Here is a 16,843-nt window from a genome sequence, read left to right as displayed (position 1 = left end):
ACATCACCTTCAGCTCTCCCTTGAGGAAATAATACCTACGGGCTGTGGTCAGGCTAGGTGCTCGGGGGAGAGGTGATCTCCACGGGTGTGACTCTCAGAAGGAGACAACGTTCTCCAGCCAAGCTGGGACTGTGAAACACTGCCAACACTTCTCACGTAGCCCATAACCCAGAGTCCTGTTCAGTCTCTGGAGCTACAAAGCTGTGCTTAGGCACTTGGACACGCAGATGTAGAACATGACCTCGTGTCCTTCCCTACCAACCCTGTGTGTTGTCACCTCATGCTAAGAGCCTACACAGGCACTGCCACCAGAATGATGTGCTGCTGTCCCAGTCTCGTGCTGCTGCTTTGCTGTAGCCTCTGTGCTGGTTCCCTGGGAAGGAAAGCTGGTGTGGAAAGCTGCTTTCTCAGACCTTTGTGGCCTGAGGCAAACACCACCTCGGTGAAGTGAGTTTTTGTCTGTCGAACTGCACACCACGTTCACAAAGCTGCTACTTAGTGTTTGACAGCGAAAGGGCAGGTTCTGCTGCGGCTGTAGGTACAACTGTAGATGTTGGTGGGAGCACTTGTCTGAACATTCCTGGGAATCCCCAGGGCCATCCAGAGCTGCTCTGTGGTTTCCAAGCCCAAGAGCAATCTGGCAGTCGTGCTGGGGCACATCTATAAACACATTTCTAGCAGTTCCTCCCACTGTGGCCTCTCTCCATAGTACGAAAGTCTAGTCTGGGCAGTTTTAATTACAGTAGCAAATGGTTTTTCCATAATGCCCCAGGAAACCCAGCAAAGTTAACTATTGTGCATTGAGGTGCTGCTATTACAAATAACAGAGATCATCAATAAAGAGTTTTGTTTAGGGAATTGGGATTTGGCTCAGAGGAGACGACCTGTTGGGAGCTGGAGATTAGCTGTGGCTACGAGGAGGGCTTGGGGGAGAAGACCTGGGGTAGCCCATGCACAGCTGGGTCTTACCAAGTAACAAGCAGGCTTTAGTGTGGCCCTTGATGCATGGCACCTTCAAGAACAGCCCCTGAAATGCAGAGGAAGGTCTGCAAAAGCAGGTGGAGGGAGATGGGCAGGGAAGGAGGAGCAGGGCTGTAAGCTCTGTTTGGAGGCTGCTGTCATCTCCTGGTAAATTAGATGAGGGTTTAATTCCAAACTAAAGGGAAAATCTAACAATGCATATAATTGTAATAACAGAGAAACAAGGACATTACAGCGAAGCCTGTGTGGAATTCATTTCCTCTGGGGAAAATTCCACTTGTTTGCCAGCTGCCTGTTTACTTTACTCTTATTTCTTTGTTTGGAACCAATTCAGGTTTTTGGAACCGTGAATGCCGAATCAGTTTTCAGTTTTTAATTACCCAGCTCCACCTAAATTGGCTTTGCTGGACCTGAGCCTGCAGGTGCTCGTTCTTCCAGCGGAGGCTGAGTCACCTGACTCTGCTGCAGAGAGTAGCAGTTGAGGGTCCTGAGCATCTGGCAGGAGAGGAGCCTCTGCTCCAGAGGGTTTGGCAGAGCCCCTTTGCTGGCTCGTTAGCGCTGTGCATGTTACGAGAGCTCCCTCTTCTGCTCTGCCTGTTAATTAAGCAGTAATGTACTCCCGGTCCCTCACCGGGGCCAAGCCTTGTTCTTGTGTGCAGCTGCAGGAAGGACAACTCAGGTGGGACTTCTCAGGTTAGGAAGAGCAGGGCCTCTAATCCAGATATGAAAACCAGCCTTAAATAATTAGCTCCAAAGCTAAAGAGAAATATTGATTTGGGAGCACGTCATTGAAGGCACCGACTTCCCAGCTGGGAATGAAGCAGCCAGGTTGCTGTAAAACATCTGCCTTGTTTGACTGTGGGGGGAACACTTGCAAATAGGCACGGTGCCAGGCAGGCACGGTTGGAGTGTGTCCATCCATGTGCTTGAGGAATACAAACAGAGTTACTGTGAGTGCCTGCTGTGATTTACACCAGGGAATGTAACCTGAGTCACCTGGGAATGTTTGAAAATGTGAAACCATTTACTTTTTACTGACAGATGTTGGTCAGACTATGAACAGCTTGTTTTAGGAAGGAACAGAGCTGAGTTTGGACTGCTTTGCTTGAATCATTTGCCACGTTGGTCCCCAAATGGTTTGTCTTTAGAAACTGCTGGGGAGGGAATCACACCATCGGCAAGTGCCACGTGGGCTATAACCTTATTTCAGCAGAGCTGCTGCCCTTTTAGCTCGAGGTGCAGTTAGAGGTGCTGTTCTGCAACCAGGGAATACCTGCAGCCCAGCAGGGAGCTGAATCTTGTCATCATATATGGGTTAAAAATGACCAGAGCTTCCTTCCCCAAAGCGCTGATCGCTGCTGCTTTGGTGCTCATCAGGGGTCAACGGGCTGTTGAACTGTGAGTCTCTGCCTGGAGCTGCTCGATGTGTCTTTCCACGTTGCCTTGTGTGTGCGAGGGTGTCCCGTGCGGGGCTCTGTGGGCACCCCTGGGCGGTGCTGGGCTCTGTCGGGGTTGGGGCGCAGTGGGCTGCGGGCTCCATCCCTGCTCCTGCCGGACGGTGCTTGGAGAGAGCCACGGGGATCACCGCTGGGGGTGCACCGAAGGTGGGGACAGCTGACCCCGCATGACCCAAGGGGTTCCAGACCGTTTGGTGGTAAAACTAGGGGGGAGGTTGGCAGGGGGCTGCTGCTTGGGGACTGGCCGGGCATCGGTCAGTTGGTGCTGAGCAGTTGTTTCCATCTGTATCGCTTGTCTGTCTTGGGCTTTATTTTTCTCTGTTTTTTTTTTCTTCTTTTCCTTACGAGTTATTATTGTTGCTGTCATTATTTCTTTTTAATTATTAAACTGTTTTTATCTTAACCCATGAGTTTTCTCACTTTTGCCCTTCTGATTCCTGCCTCCACCCTACCTGGGTGAGGGGCAGTGAGTGAGCGGTTGTGTGGTGCTTAGTTGCCGGCTGGGGTTAAACCCCAACACCAGGTTACTCGCAAGCCCTGCCTGGTTCACGCTTTAGGCTCTCCATGTTATTCCCACCATCCCGACAGCCCAGCCTTGTTCTTCATCGCTGCTTTATCGTGCCTTCTGTGCCCTAAGAGCAGTACTCGTGCCGTGCAAGCATACCTGTCTGCCAGCCTCTGGGAAGGTAACTCTGCCAAAGACAAAGAGCAGAACAGCCACGGCACAGTCTGCTGCAATTCTGCCCCTCGAGGCACCCGGCAGCCTCTCTCTCTCGCCTCTGGCTCTGCCCAGCTGGGCAGGGCAGTGTGGCTGTTGCAGAAACTGCTACACCCTGTGACTCCTTCTCAGGCTGTAGCTTTGCCCTGCGTACGGGCTGCCGAGGCCATCGACTGCCCGGGGGCCAGACAGCCTGGAGAGCTTTACCCCAAGCCATTCCCTTCCCCTTTGGGCAGCAGCGGTTCTGCTGCTGCTACAGGCAGCCGCCTTCTCCAGGGCAAGGGGCTGGGAGCACAGGCTGCTGCAGAGACGTCAGACCGAGACGCTGGTCCCTGGGCACCTGGTGCAGGGGACGCTGAGGTCCGTTCTGCACTGCCCAGGGCTCTGCACGAGAAGAAGGTGTCTGTCACCAGCAGCCACGTGTCACCGTGCCCAGCGACTTGGCAGGTGTCCTGCTGCTTCGAGAAGAAGCGTATTTCTCGCCTCGTAGTCTTGATGCTGAAACGGTTAGGGGTTCAACTTAGAAAAGTCTTTTGACATCAGAGCGAGATGACAGATTTTTACCAGTGGTAGGATTATGAGAGTGTCTTTACAAAAATATAGTACCATTTACCCGGGCTGGTACAAGATACCACAGACCTAAACAATGAATAGATAAGGAGGAGAGTGTTTTTGCAAGTACATGGCACTGTTTATCCAGAGGAGCCATGTGTTTATGAAGTAATCAGCAGGCCTCCTAAAACAAAAGGTGCCATATATCTCAGCAATTAGTGAATCTCAACGGAAACCAAGAACCAGACTACAAAGCTCTGTTAGATAAAACAACTTGCAAGAGAAAAATCATTAAAAAAAAAAAATTTTCCTCAAAAATTTCAAGGGAAGTTGGAACTTTTCAACTTTAGGAAACAGTGCGCAGGCTTAATAGACTTATTAATATTATCTTCTCCACCCAGGAGATGCATAATGACATGATAATGAAACATACGATGCATGATGCAAAGGGGGGGTACACGTTAAGGGGTAAAAATGTAGTATATGTAGTAGGCGGGTCGGGAAGTCTGTGCCTTCCTAGTACCTTAGCCAATGGGGAACGGGAGAGGGTCCTATGTGGCCGGGAAATTAGGATAGAAAGGGGGCTTCGACCCCAGCAACTTTGAGAGAGCCCACGGGATCTGCCCAGTGGACTCTCCCTTTATTCGAATAAAGTTTATTTTACAGGACTCCTCTGTCTCCTTTGTGAACACTGACCGCTGGTGCAAGGATTTTTCCGCACACCGGCGCTGTGTTTCAGCTGTGTTGCTTGCTGAAAACGGCTTGCAGGCCAGGGGATACTCAGAGGGGTCTGAAATAAAGAAACTGAGCGTTGAAGCGATTGTTTTAAGGAGGTGCATCAGGCAGCCAAGGGAAGCGAGCTGCTCACCCGACACATGGGCAGGGCAGCCCGTCCAGCCCACCAAGCATTGCGTGTTGCAGGCAGCAAAGTGCAACTGCGACGCTTGCTGGCAGGAGGGGCAAGGAGAGCAGGGGCACAGAGCTGAGAGGAAGCCTCCAGGGCTCTGCGGGCACCAGCTGAGGACACCTCATCTACCAGCCGCCTCTTTCCCTTCCCTGCTTCACGGCTCATCCCTTTGCCCCCCGGTGGGGTGAGTGCCGTGGCGCAGTGTCCCCTGTGCGAGTGCAGCCTCGTGTGCGCGCAGGGCGGCAGAGCAGAGCACAGGCGGCGCAGAGGCGAGGGAAGGCGCAGCCGCCCCCACAGAGCCCGAGGGTCACCGGCGTCTCGCCCCGCGGCGGGTCAGCCCCTCGCGTCTGGCCGGCCTGGGGGCGCTGGTTCCTGCTCAACACCGCGGCCCCCCTCCCAGAAAGCAGCCCCTCCTCTCCCGCCTTCAGCACGCCGCCGGGGCTGCCTTCCCCCCCCCAGCGTGTGCTGAGCCGCTGCTCTCCCTCCCCCAGCCCCGATGCCGCCTGCAGACCGACACAGCGACCCCCGGGGCTCGCTCCGGGGGGAACAAACCCGTGTGAGGGGTTCTCTGCGCGGCTGCTCCTCCCCAGGGAGCGGGGCGGGGGCACGGGCAGGAGCGAGCCTCAGGTCTCCCAGCGGCCGAAGGCGAAGGGCCGGAGCGCTCCGGCCGTGCGGGGCAGGGCCGGGACCGCCGCTGCCCGGGCTGCGAGCGGGGCCGGGACTCGGCGGCTCCGGCGGGGCTGAGGCAGCGGCCGTTCCCGCCCGGCCGGGCGCTCGGATGGGGTCATTCATCACGGAGAAAGAGTCATTAAGGAGAAAGAGTCATTAAGGCGACGCTGCCGCCCGGACACCAAAGCGCCGACGGCCGCGGCTGCGGCGCGGCCGTTGCGCATGCGCCGTGGCAGCGCTGTGCCGCGGGGCGGTCCCTCGCGCTCGCCGCCCCCTCCCGCTCGGGCCGCGCCGCTGCCGCGTGGCCGAAGCGCGGTCCTGCAGCCCCGCGGTCGCGCGCCGGCTCTGGCCCCTGCGGCGCGCCGTCGGGACCGGCGCATGCGCGGTGCGCAGAGGCAGCGTGGGCGAAGCGGCGGGCGTGGGTCCCGGCGGCGGCGGCGGCGGCAGGTGAGGGCCGAGGCCAGCGGTGAGGCGAGCGAGCCCCTTCGGCGGGCGCGGGGGTGTGTGCTGCCCGCGGGGCGCCCGGCGCTGGCGGCACGGGAAGCGCCGACCCCCCGGTGCGGCGGGCTGCCGGTCCGCGGGAGGCGAGCCGGGCCAGGGCAGCCCCGGGGAGCTGCCGAGAGCGGGGAGGAGGGGAAGGAGGCGGGCGCAGCCCCCGGGCGCCAGAGCCGCCCCTGAGCCTCCCCGGCCCCGCTCGCCCCGAGCAGCTGCCCCCAGCACCGGCACCTCCCCCGCAGCCTGTGCCGTAGCCCCAGGCCGCCCCCGGCCCCGTCGTGCCGGCGGCAAGAGGGACGTGGACAGTGTCTCCAGAAGCCCCTGACGTTCTCTCGTTCCGGGTTCCTGTCCCTGTGTTTTCATTCTTCCCCATCTGTCCCACAGCCCGTTCTTGCCTTCGCTGGTCTCTGCCTGGCTCCCTGTCCCTGGTCTTTAATTGCTCTGTCTCCCCCCTTGAGCTCATCGAGGCTTTCTGATCTTTCTGAGTCTCTCTCTGCCCCCCTTACTGGGCCCTTTCTTAAATCCTCCCTCTCTGCCCTGTGGCCCGTCCCTGTTGCCAGTCTGCACTGGTAAGGAAAACTCCTCTGCACACAGTGAGATCAGTAGAGACATCCTTTATTAACGATGCGCCCCGGGGATGTGGGATCCTTCCCCAAGATGTCCGCCTGCACATTGCAGTCAACAGAGATTTATACATTAAATTCATCCATATTCAGTCTATACAATGCATATTCAGCATCGTCCTCTTGATTGGTTCTTCTTCTCTCGCTTCTGATGCAAATGAGCATGCAGCCTCTGTCGTAGTCTTCCATTGTTCCCTTGTGAGTAGGGGGTATAATTTGGGTAGGTGGTCCGTGAGTCGGAGGTCTCGACCACTCCTCAAATGGACCGTGTGTGGTCAAGGAACATGTCCTTGGCTCGCAGGCGCTTGGCTCATACCTGCTTTGGTCACAATTCAAAGATTATACACAATGGGCGCCATAATAAATCCTGTCCAGCAGACATCTTGGACAATAACACATTATCCTTGTTTTTAACCTCTAATAGATTATTGGTTAATAAATACCTTAGGTCTGGGACTTTGCAGGGATATGCTAGCACCCTTGGCAATACAGATTTTAGTTTATATTTGATCATTTATTCCATTTCAGACTTATTTTCCCGAAATAATCATTAGTTTCTCCTACTAATATCCACTGATTAGAATTCTTGATATTCAAATCAAGATGGGAAAAGTGAGGGGATTTCCAGGCAGTATCACTGGTGCATGGCAGGTTTCCAGTTTCTCTGGTTTTTAAACTGTAACCACCTGGTGAGGTTTCTGTGGTTATGAGCCTCAAAACACACACACACACTTGTAACATCCTAAATTTGGTGATTTCTGCGTATCTCTGCCTTGCTATGTGTGTGTTCAGCTGACAGAGCAGGAAGTAGAACAGACAGCAGTGCTTCACAGTTAGCACTGCCGCTGCAGGGAGCTCCGGGTGGCTTTGGGAGACCAGCCCCTACCATTCCTGTCACCAGGACTGAGGCTGGGATGTGCCCTTTCTGCGTTACCGCTCCAACGATCACCTTCAGTTTTGCCAGGAAGGCAGCACAAAGAGATGCAGCACAACATACCAAACAATCAAACTCTTCCTCCTGACTGGTTACCAGAGCCAGCTCAGCAGGAATCACCGACATGCTGACCCTTCCCCTTCTCTCTGGCACGAGTCTGGAGGCCTGTGTCTGCCTGTGCTTCTTACTGCAAAGGTCCCCGGACACGCAAGGGTCCCCATGGGCTGGGTGCAACCAGCTTTTTGAGAGCAAGGTGCGAAGGCTCGTCCTGGGAGTCTGTTGGATAACCCAGCCTGGACTATGGCTCCTGCTGCCAGTTAAAGATCTGGCAGTGGCACTTCCTAGTCTGTTACCAACTCTGCGTTGTCTTAGTTTTGAGAGCCCTGGTGGTTCTTCCCCCTTAGCGCTCAGCTCTTCTGACAGGTGTGGGACCAGGGGCTTCTCTGGTGGCACCCCTGTACAGAGCAGTGGGCTAGTGTTTGCCCTGGCCGTGATGACCGGCCCTCTTGGCGCTGTTGGATTGCAGGAGACCATGAAGAAGCGGTAGGTACCTTAGTACGTTTGCAGGACCAAAGATAAAGGCTGCTAAAAAAGGTGGCTTTTATTTCCGTGGGGTTATTGGTCCATCGCACGTCTCTGGCACTTGTGTGTGCGAGGCGGAAAACCTCAGTGCCTTTCTGCTGTACAGTGGCTTTCCCCTTTGGGACAAAGCAGCTGGCCTTTTGGGCTCAGATAGCAGTTCAGCAGATGGCTGCTTAAAAACAAAACCCATGCAAAACAGGAGACTTTCTTCTTTTGAAGGAGCCGAGGACTTCGAAGGCGTGTGCTGAGGTCAGCTTCCAGAACAAGGGCTGCAGGATGATCACAACACACACTATCTCTTGGAGCCTGTGCTGTAGCTGAGGACAAACGTGTGTGTCTGGTAAGTTTAAAGGCGGGTAAAGGCTTATGTGACCCAGAGGTGGGGAATCTCCACCCTGGGAGATATTTAACGGTGCTGGATGCATCCCTGCACAATCTGCTTTAACTTTGAAATTATCCATTTTGTGTGGAGGGGTTGGACCAGAGTTATCCAAAGTCTTTTCCGCCTAAATTTTTCCATGGGTCTGTGCTTGCTCCCACTGATGACCTGTGTGGTCTGCTTTATGAGGAGTGAGAGGAAGAGAAAAAAGCGTTCTAAACCACGTAGAAACGTAGCAATATTCCTGTCTGCTGCAAGCTCTGGCAGGGAGCGGATGCTAGCTGCCTTTTTCTCTCCTAGATGAAGTTATTTTCCTGGAAAGACAGCTGCTGTTGGTGTGAAGTTGCCAGATGGGCCTGTGTGTAGGCTTGGGGCAAGGGGGAATGTCAAGGGGGGAATTTGGGAAGGCAGGGAGCCCCTGCTGGCAGCAGCCCCTGCCCTGCCAGGGGACTGAGCAGGGCTTTGGGAGGGATGTGCTGAGGAGTTCCTTGTGTTGCTTCTCCCTTGCAGAGCAGCTGTTTCAGGCTCACCTGGATTACCCCCATAACGAGAGCGGGGTTTGTGCTGGGCATACATCCCCAGGAGAGGTTGCGCTTGGTGTCTGACCTTTGTTTTCGTTCCATGCCGGGTGTTTCTAGGCCTTGAAATTTTGCTGTGGGCTCAAATGGACAGTTAAGGCAAGGAGGACAAGCACAGGCTTAGTTCCCAGGGAGAGAGGGTGTGTGGGAGAGTTGTGCTCTCTCGTGGCTTTTGTGGGAGACAAACAGGCTCCTAGTTAAAAAGGTGGGAGCAGCAGCCGGGGAGGGTTAGAAGAAGGTATCTGCTTTGAGGCTGTGTTACAGAGGAATTGTAGATCTTTGTCTCTTGGTCGGACATTCAGCTGATGGATGCCTCTAGAAGGTCCTGGTGCCTGGGCATAATTTGACTTGCCCTGTTCTGTTTTTCTTTAGAGAGAGAGAGGATGCTGAGTGCTGAAGGCACCAGGTGGATGCTCGGTGCCCTTCAGTTTCCCGCTTCGAGGTTTTGAGGTGGGTGACCAAGGCAGGAGGCAGGCAGCTGTAACCTGACTGCAGATGTGGTGGGCATCTACGCCCACAGCACATGTGGAGTGTGACACCTTGCGTCTTCTGTGGGACAGGACCCTGCTTGTAGGCAGATGCTGGAGAAAAGCTGATGTATAATAAACTTAGACCTTAATTTTCCTGTGCAGTGTCATTGCAGTTCCAGCCACAAAGCTGAGCTGCTTTTCCCCCCGTCTTTCAGAGCTGCTGCAGGCGCGTGTTTTAGCTCTGTTGCTCTAGCCAGGGCGCTGTCAGGAGATGGGTAAGGTAAGGTTTGTCAGGAATGCTTTTTGTTCCCATCAAGTCAGTCTGGTAAAAGATACTATTTTCTACCAAGCAAGCTTATTCTATGTTGCTAAAAATGTTGGGCTGCTCAGGCATTAGAGAGAGGCTGATTACAGAGAGGGAGGACAGATCAGCCTCTCCATATATTCACAGCACGGTGGTGAATGTGAGCTCTTTGCTAGTCCCTGTGACTTTGCGTTTTCCCAATCGGTATTGCTGGACTTGCCTCGCAGGTAGGAAAGTTGAGTCCCTGTGAGATCAAACGTGTTGCCTGGTCCCTGGCAGAGCTGTACTAGATGAGTGCAAATTGGTGACCTTCAGTGTTCTCCTTAGTTTATGTTATGTGCTACCTCTGGCATGAGAGGGGGGATTTTTCCTGCCTATGGGAAAGAGAGAAAGGTTTTGGGTTGGGTAAGGAAATGGGGAAGGCTTCTCTGTGGCCTGGGTGCCCTGGGAGTCCCTGTGCTGCTTGGTAAGGGAAAGTTGCAGGGCTGTCTCTGGAGGAGCCCAAGGGGGATGCTCTGGGGACAGGAATGAAGCAAACCCCTTGAAAGGAAGGGTGGTGGATAGAAGTACCTTCTCTTATGGTCTTGGGTACAGGACCTCAGCTGGGTCTGCTGAGGCTTCCTAGCACGCGTGATTGCCTGAACTACAGGCTGAGAGACAGGAGTGTGAGATTCCTGCAGGCCCTGCTGGGGATCCCAGGTTGTGTGCTGGGACTCTGATGCTGGCTTTGCTGGTGCCTGGAGCAGAGGCATGCTGGAATGGCCTCAGGGACCACGGCGGTTCCAGCCAGCACCGCGCTCCTCACTGTTTGCAGGGACAGGAGGGTTCCCAGACATGACACAGTCCTCATGTGTTGTCTTTCCTGATTGCAGGTGAATTTCTTCCTGATAAAAGGAGCTCTTACTCACCGAGATTTCATCTGCTCCTGCTGTTTGTTGCCTGCCTGAAATCTTCCTTGTCTCCTGCTGGCCTTGTTGTCCTTCCAAGAGCAGCCAGTCGTGCTCCTGCTGCAGCGGGGAGAGGGATGGAGTCAGATGGGGTCAGTGGTTGGCAGCTGTCAGCTTCTTTTCATGTTTCCATCGGTTCCCTCTCTTCCCTTTTAATGGGATCGGGTGCCAGAGTGCACTAGGAAGATTTTTTAATGTGAGAGGAAGTCACAAATGGGTTACTCGGGCTCTTGCTTTCATCCTTGGCAGAGAGAGCTTGCTCAGATCTAACCTGCACCCGCTGGAGCTGCTCCTGTAACAGACCTGGTAAGGGGAAACAAGAACTCTGCAGTGAGGCTGGCAGCTCTGCATCGGGTGGGTCTGTCCTGCAAGTCCGAGCCTTGAAACTCAGAGGTGCTTGTGCTGATGGTCACAGAGATGCAAATCTGGCTGTTCCTGGGCCCACTGGGGTGCCCGTCTTTTAATGTTCTTATCCTCATCTTTGTTTTTTCCATGTGGCTACTGTCTTGTCTTCTGCAATCCCAGCTGTTTTAAATGACATCAGCGACTTGACAGGTTCATTTTTTCGGCCTTTGGTGCTCTCTGCACAGACCTGTTGGCTTTTCTGATCCACCATGCTTAATTTCCTGAGTGGCTCCACTCCTGCTTTGTGTTTGGAAGGATTTTCCCCTCTGCTTTTGAGTCCATATATTTATTCCAAAGCTGGGCTTTCATGAGTGTGACGGTTTCTCTCAAGGACAATCTTCAGGAGATGCTTGGGGCTGGTTTTGTTGCTGGCTCTTTGATTCCTGGTAGTTCTTGGGACATGTGAAGGATGGGAATCAGTTCAAAGGCAGAACCCGAGGAACTCATTTAACAGTTCAGCTTGGACAATCTCGATGTGGAAAATGAAAACCTGCCCCTCTCACCTCACTGCCAAAATGTGATGTGCTGGGGGTCGGCATGGAGGCCTGGATCGCGTAAAAGCTGTAGAGTCTGGTGGTACCTGCATGGCAGAGAGCAGAGGCTCTTTTAAGGGATGCAGTAGGTGCCCTGTTTAAAAACCAGAAAGCCCTGGCTCAGGTTCCAGCCCAGGACAGCCTCTGCGTAGCTACTCTTTGACAAAACTCCCAGTCTTTTTGGCAAAAGACTTGGACACAAATGCAGCCCAATACTTGCCTAAGCAAAAGGGGATCCAGCAGTCTCTCCTTGAGCAACTCGGGAATCGCTTCAGGATTTTGCTTGAGTTCAAACTCAGCCACTGTGGCTGTTGCATGGTTGGATTTGGCCTGTGAAGGCAACTGCCCAGAGCAGGTAAAGCCACGTTCAGCTTTGACATTTTTTGTCTTAGTGCCTGCTTCGGGTTGTCACTTCTTGCACAGCAGGGCTGGTGCCTGCAGGCTGTCCCAGCACCTCTCAGCACAGCCCTGTGTGCTGCAGGGAGCTGCCCCAGCTGGCCTGGCAGTGGCAAGGAGACCAGCTTGTCCCTTTGGTGCTTCCCAAGTGATAAATAAAACCAGCTACTCCTTTCCCAGCACTGCTGCTGAACACCCTGCGGTGCTTCGTAGCTGCTGGGATTGTGACAGGGGCTCCTGTGGGCTTGTGTTGGAACCCGTGTCATGGGCTGGGTTTGTCCCTTCCCTGTGTCCCACTGACAACCATTGTTTTTTCTAATCTTCCTCTGCCAGGCTTCAAATGACAGACCCAGATGTTGGTGTTTGGAAGTCCCCTGCAGGAGAGGGGATGAGAGCTGAACCTCCATCCAAAATCTACCTGTCTTCCTGTGGCATTGTCTCCTGGCAATCACAGCCTCAGTTACTGCCTTGCTAACCTCCATGTCAGAGATTCCCCTAGAACTGTGATTAACTTCTGGAGGCTTATAAATTTTCTTCTGTATTTACACAAAGACAGCTGGATTAAATGGTTTCATAGTATTAAGGAAAAAGAAAACCTAGGAGGTGTTACACTTGCTGGGGCCAAGGACTTTGCTTTGTTTTAAAAGGCAGTGGGGAAACCCCAGTTTACGCTTTTTGGATTTCATGGCTGCACAGTTAATGTCAGGGTCTCCAGAATGTGGGCATTTGAAATATTGTCTTGATTTAGAAAAGGAGTAGCGAAGCAGTTCAGGATTTGGAAGTGAGCTATAAAATAAGCAAAAAGTGAGGAAATAAAATTGGTTCCTGACATGGGAATAAAAAGGGAGAAAGCAAACGCAGGGCTGTTTGTTGAGGTCTATGGTATCCAAAACTGTCAGTGTTCCCCCCTGCAATATGGGATTGCATTGCTCAGAGGAAGGCAGGGGAAACATGGTTAAATGAGCCAACTTTATTTTCCTTCTTTCTCAGATGAAAACCAATACGAACCCTGCTTGGATTAAAGAGGACTATGGGCTGCCTATTGTGACGTCATGATTGTGACTTCATGAAGTTGCAGCTGGGTGAGTGATCTCGCCGCAGTCGCTCGGTAGGAAATGTTCTGATAGCAGCTCAAGTGATTGGAGTGTTGCTGTCAGTCCCTTCTTTAACCGAGCGCTGGGTTAACCTGGGAGTAGTGAATGCTCCCATCTGCTCGTGTAAGCTGCCTGTGCCAGCGCTTCCCTCCTCTCCCTGGATCCTGACTGCAGCCCTTGTCTCTGCCTTTGCTGCAGCTCCGTGTCCTGTGCAAGACCCAGTGAGTCCAGTTACTGTGTGGGTTTGATCTGGTGAGTGCAGCAATGATGACAGGAAAGATGTTTGTGATGGGCTTGTTTCAATGCCCCCGGGGGCTCTGGTTCTGGTGTTCAGAAGGAGACAGTGCCTGTGCTGTCAGGTCTCACCTCAGAGCCTGCAGCAGGGCTTCTGAGGACGCTGGCTGATAGTGCTCTGTGTCCTTCTAGCACTGCAGCAAAGGAGGGGTTAATAATGCAACGTGCCTGCCTGCTGCCCTGGGCTGTATGCTCCTTGGGGTCTGCAGGGGGATGGGAGCTGGGTAAACTGCCTTTCCCAGGGGAAGGGGGAGGGATTTTCAGCCCCGAAGAGCAGCTCCCTGCATGAACTAGCAGTACCTGTGCCTCTGAAGAGAGCAGGGCCAACAGCCTGGGTTGGTCAGACCCTGCTCGGGTGGAGAAGGGTGGCTTGTCTGAAGTGCTGCGGTGGCTGGCTGGCTTCTGCCTGGGCTGTGTGCAAGTGTGGTCCCCTCTGCGCTTCCCGGGGCCTGGCCGCAGGCTGTGCTGCTTGGAATGTGTCCTTGGAGTCAGAAGTGCAGGCAGCCAGGTGAGAGCGGGTGTGATGGGGTGTGATGGCTCCGAGCTGGGCTTGATGGTGACCGTTGGATGTGGTGAAGGAAACCAGAGGGGGGCTCTTGGGGCAGAGAGGGTGTTGGCGAGGGAACTTGTTGGTCCCTGAGGAGGGTGCGGGGGTGGGTATGCACAGCCCCAGGAATGGAGAGGGGGCAGTGATGTGAACCCTGTACCTCCCCTGAGCCCATGGTCCTGAGCATGTGTGACGGTGTGAAATTCAGCTTCTGGGCTCGCTTTTGGAAAGTGTGGGTCTCCCCTGGGGCGGTGGCTGACGCTTCCTTTTGTGGCTGGCTTGCAAGCTGCCTTGGGACTGATCAGCCCTGTCCCGAGGAAGAAGCCTGGAAGAGGCTTGGTCTTCTCTCCACTTCCCTGTCTCAGCTACACCTGTGTAGCTGGGCAGCAAGGTCTGTGAGAGGGACGGTCTGTCTTAGGACTTTTCCATCTCCAAGCAGGGTGAAGCCCAGCACTGGGTCAGAAAGTGGCGGCTGCAGTCCTCTGCATCCTGCAGGGTGTCCTGAACAGGGTGAGCCTTGCCCGAAGGCTTGCTCTTGCCCGGGAACACAATGCCGCCCTCCCAAGTGAAGTGCGTTAGTGACTGTGGGTCTTCTCAGGTCTGGTTGTTTAGGCAGGAGCCTTTTTGTTGGAGAGGACTTGTGGGGAAGATGAACAGAGGACATGTTCTTTTAGATCATTAGGTCACATTTTGCAGTCCCATGGCATTTGCCCAAGGGTTGGAGGTGTCCTGGACTGATTCTTAGTGAAATGCTGGTGATGCTCACTGCGAAGCAGGAATTAATCTCCAGATAATCTCATTTGGAAGTGCTCTTGTTTGCCATCTTAGGCAACTTCATTTTTCCCCTGTGGTGGAAACTGCTGGCTGTTTTCCTCCTTGCAGCAGCATCTCTGGCCTTGAAATGAACATGAGGGATCTGAGCAAACCTCAGCAAGCACTGACTTCTCTTTAGTGTCAGACCCTGCACAAGAGCCCTGGGCAGAGGCAGTCCGGTGGAATCCATCTGGGTGAGCAGAGCAGAGGTGGCTGGAGCTGAGAGGCCATCGGGAGCTCCTCAGTGAGGGCAGGAGGGGGAGTCTGGGCTCAGGGAAGAGGTTAGAGCTGTGTCTGCTGGGCTGTGCTGATCAGGGTTTATTTATTGCAGTGCTTCCCTGAGAATGACAAGGTCGGTTGTGCTGGTTTGTGCATCGGTGTGAGCCTGTGCTGGGAGCCCTGCCAGGGGCAGGCTGGGAGGTGGGGGGTGCCAGCAAAGCAGGTGAGCTGGTTGAACGGGGCTCCAGGTTATGGCAAAGTGTGCAGGAGAGGAAAGCAGACAGTCCGTTTGAGGGCAGCGCTGGCACCTGTGGGTTGTGTGTGACTCGATTTTTAGGTTCCGTGGACATAGTGGGTGTTTCCCGGCGGTGTGCGGGTCTTTCCTGACCAGTCCAGGGTGCTGGCTCGCTTTCTGGGAGCTGGGAGACCCCCTGCGGGTTCTGCCGGGAGTTTCTCCGCCGCTGCTCGGTGTCGGGCTGCCCCGGGCAGGGCTGTGGCTGGGCTGCAGCCGCAGGGTGTGTTGGAGGCAGTGTCCTCGCTGGGCGCTTCCCCCGCGCTGCTGGGAGTGCTGGGAGGGGAGGCCCTGCTGGGCGGGCGTCCGCAGTGCCCGTGCCCCGACAGCCGGGGGGGGCAGCTGGTTGGGGGGCCCGGGGCAGCCCCGAGGGGGCAGGAGCTCCCTGCTGAGGCTGTCGGGGGCCGTTGGGCAGCCTGGGCTCCGCCGGCAGCCCCCGCTCCTCTGCGGGCCGGAGCAGCCCTGTCCCCCGTCGCCATGGCAGTGTTTGGGCCGGCCCTGTTGCCGTGGGAACGGGGGCAGCGGCCTGGCTGGCTGCAGGGCCCAGTGTGAGTGTGCCCGGGCGGACTGGGAAAGGAGGGGGGCACTGGGGAGACCCAGAGTAAATAAAAAAGGAGTTGCAAAGTTGCAAAGCCAGGATAGCAGAGAGCAGATGCTGGGGGAGGCAGCTGGGAAAGGGAAAGTAGTAATAGTAAACTGTAAATGCTTAAGGCGGGAGCCACAGTTGTAAATTACAGTGTGTAGAAGTGGGGAAGCTCCATCAGACCCTTGGGAGGGGAGCTTGGTCCATCTCGCTGTCAGCTGACAGCTGATGTTCATGAAAAGAAATATCAGGAAGGTGTAACACCAGGCTCCTATTAATTTTCTCAGCTATGGTAGAGCTTTTGTATTACAGTGCAGGATGACAGTACCTAAGTGATAAAATACAGAAGGACTGGAATATAAAGGTAAGATGGCAGGTGGGACTTCCTGGGTAGCAAGAGTTGATTTAGAAAGCCCTCAGCCACTTAGCAGTGGGCTGGAGGGGCAAGAGATTAGTCCTGGAAATTCTGCTTTTCCATTCCTGGCTTCCTTGAGATGCTCTTTCTATGATGATTGTAGCTAAGGAGGTGATTTCTAGGCAAGAAATGTGATCTTGCTACTTAACCCTGAACAGGGCAAAATGATTTACCTGAAGAAAATTGTTCAAATAGCACCCTGGTTCTCAGGTTTAACAGATCTCCTGTCTTAGTCTTCCAGCAAAGTGTACTAGAAAGGCAAATTAACCAATTACTCCAGAGAGAGATGGTTTGTCTTTGCAGAAGGAAGAAGAAAGAGGGTTTATGGTGTACACTGAGGCAAGATTCAGCCACCAGTCTGTGCTCCTACAGAAAAGCTGAGTAGAGTGTACTGTGGTGCAGAGTGTGCCGATACACGCCCAGCCTTTAAGTTCGGAGGGCAGTCGGTTGGTATCAGAGTAGCTCTAAGGCTGGTGCTGCTGCTTGAGCCCAAGAGACGTGGGATCCCTTGAAATGAGGGCACTGGCACGTGGCATAGTGCCAGCCACAGGATCTGTGTAGACACAAAGCTGTGCCTTTACATGGAATTCCCTTTTTTAATTAATGTCTGTTAAGAAATTTGCTGTATATTCTTAATTTCCTGTCTTTTTCAGCCC

Source organism: Leptosomus discolor, unplaced genomic scaffold, assembly GCF_034619465.1.
Source record: "Leptosomus discolor isolate bLepDis1 unplaced genomic scaffold, bLepDis1.hap2 HAP2_SCAFFOLD_48, whole genome shotgun sequence".
Taxonomy (NCBI): Eukaryota; Metazoa; Chordata; class Aves; order Leptosomiformes; family Leptosomidae; genus Leptosomus; species Leptosomus discolor.
The sequence above is the reverse complement of the archived record's forward strand: the minus strand, read 5'-3'. Positions refer to the sequence as shown.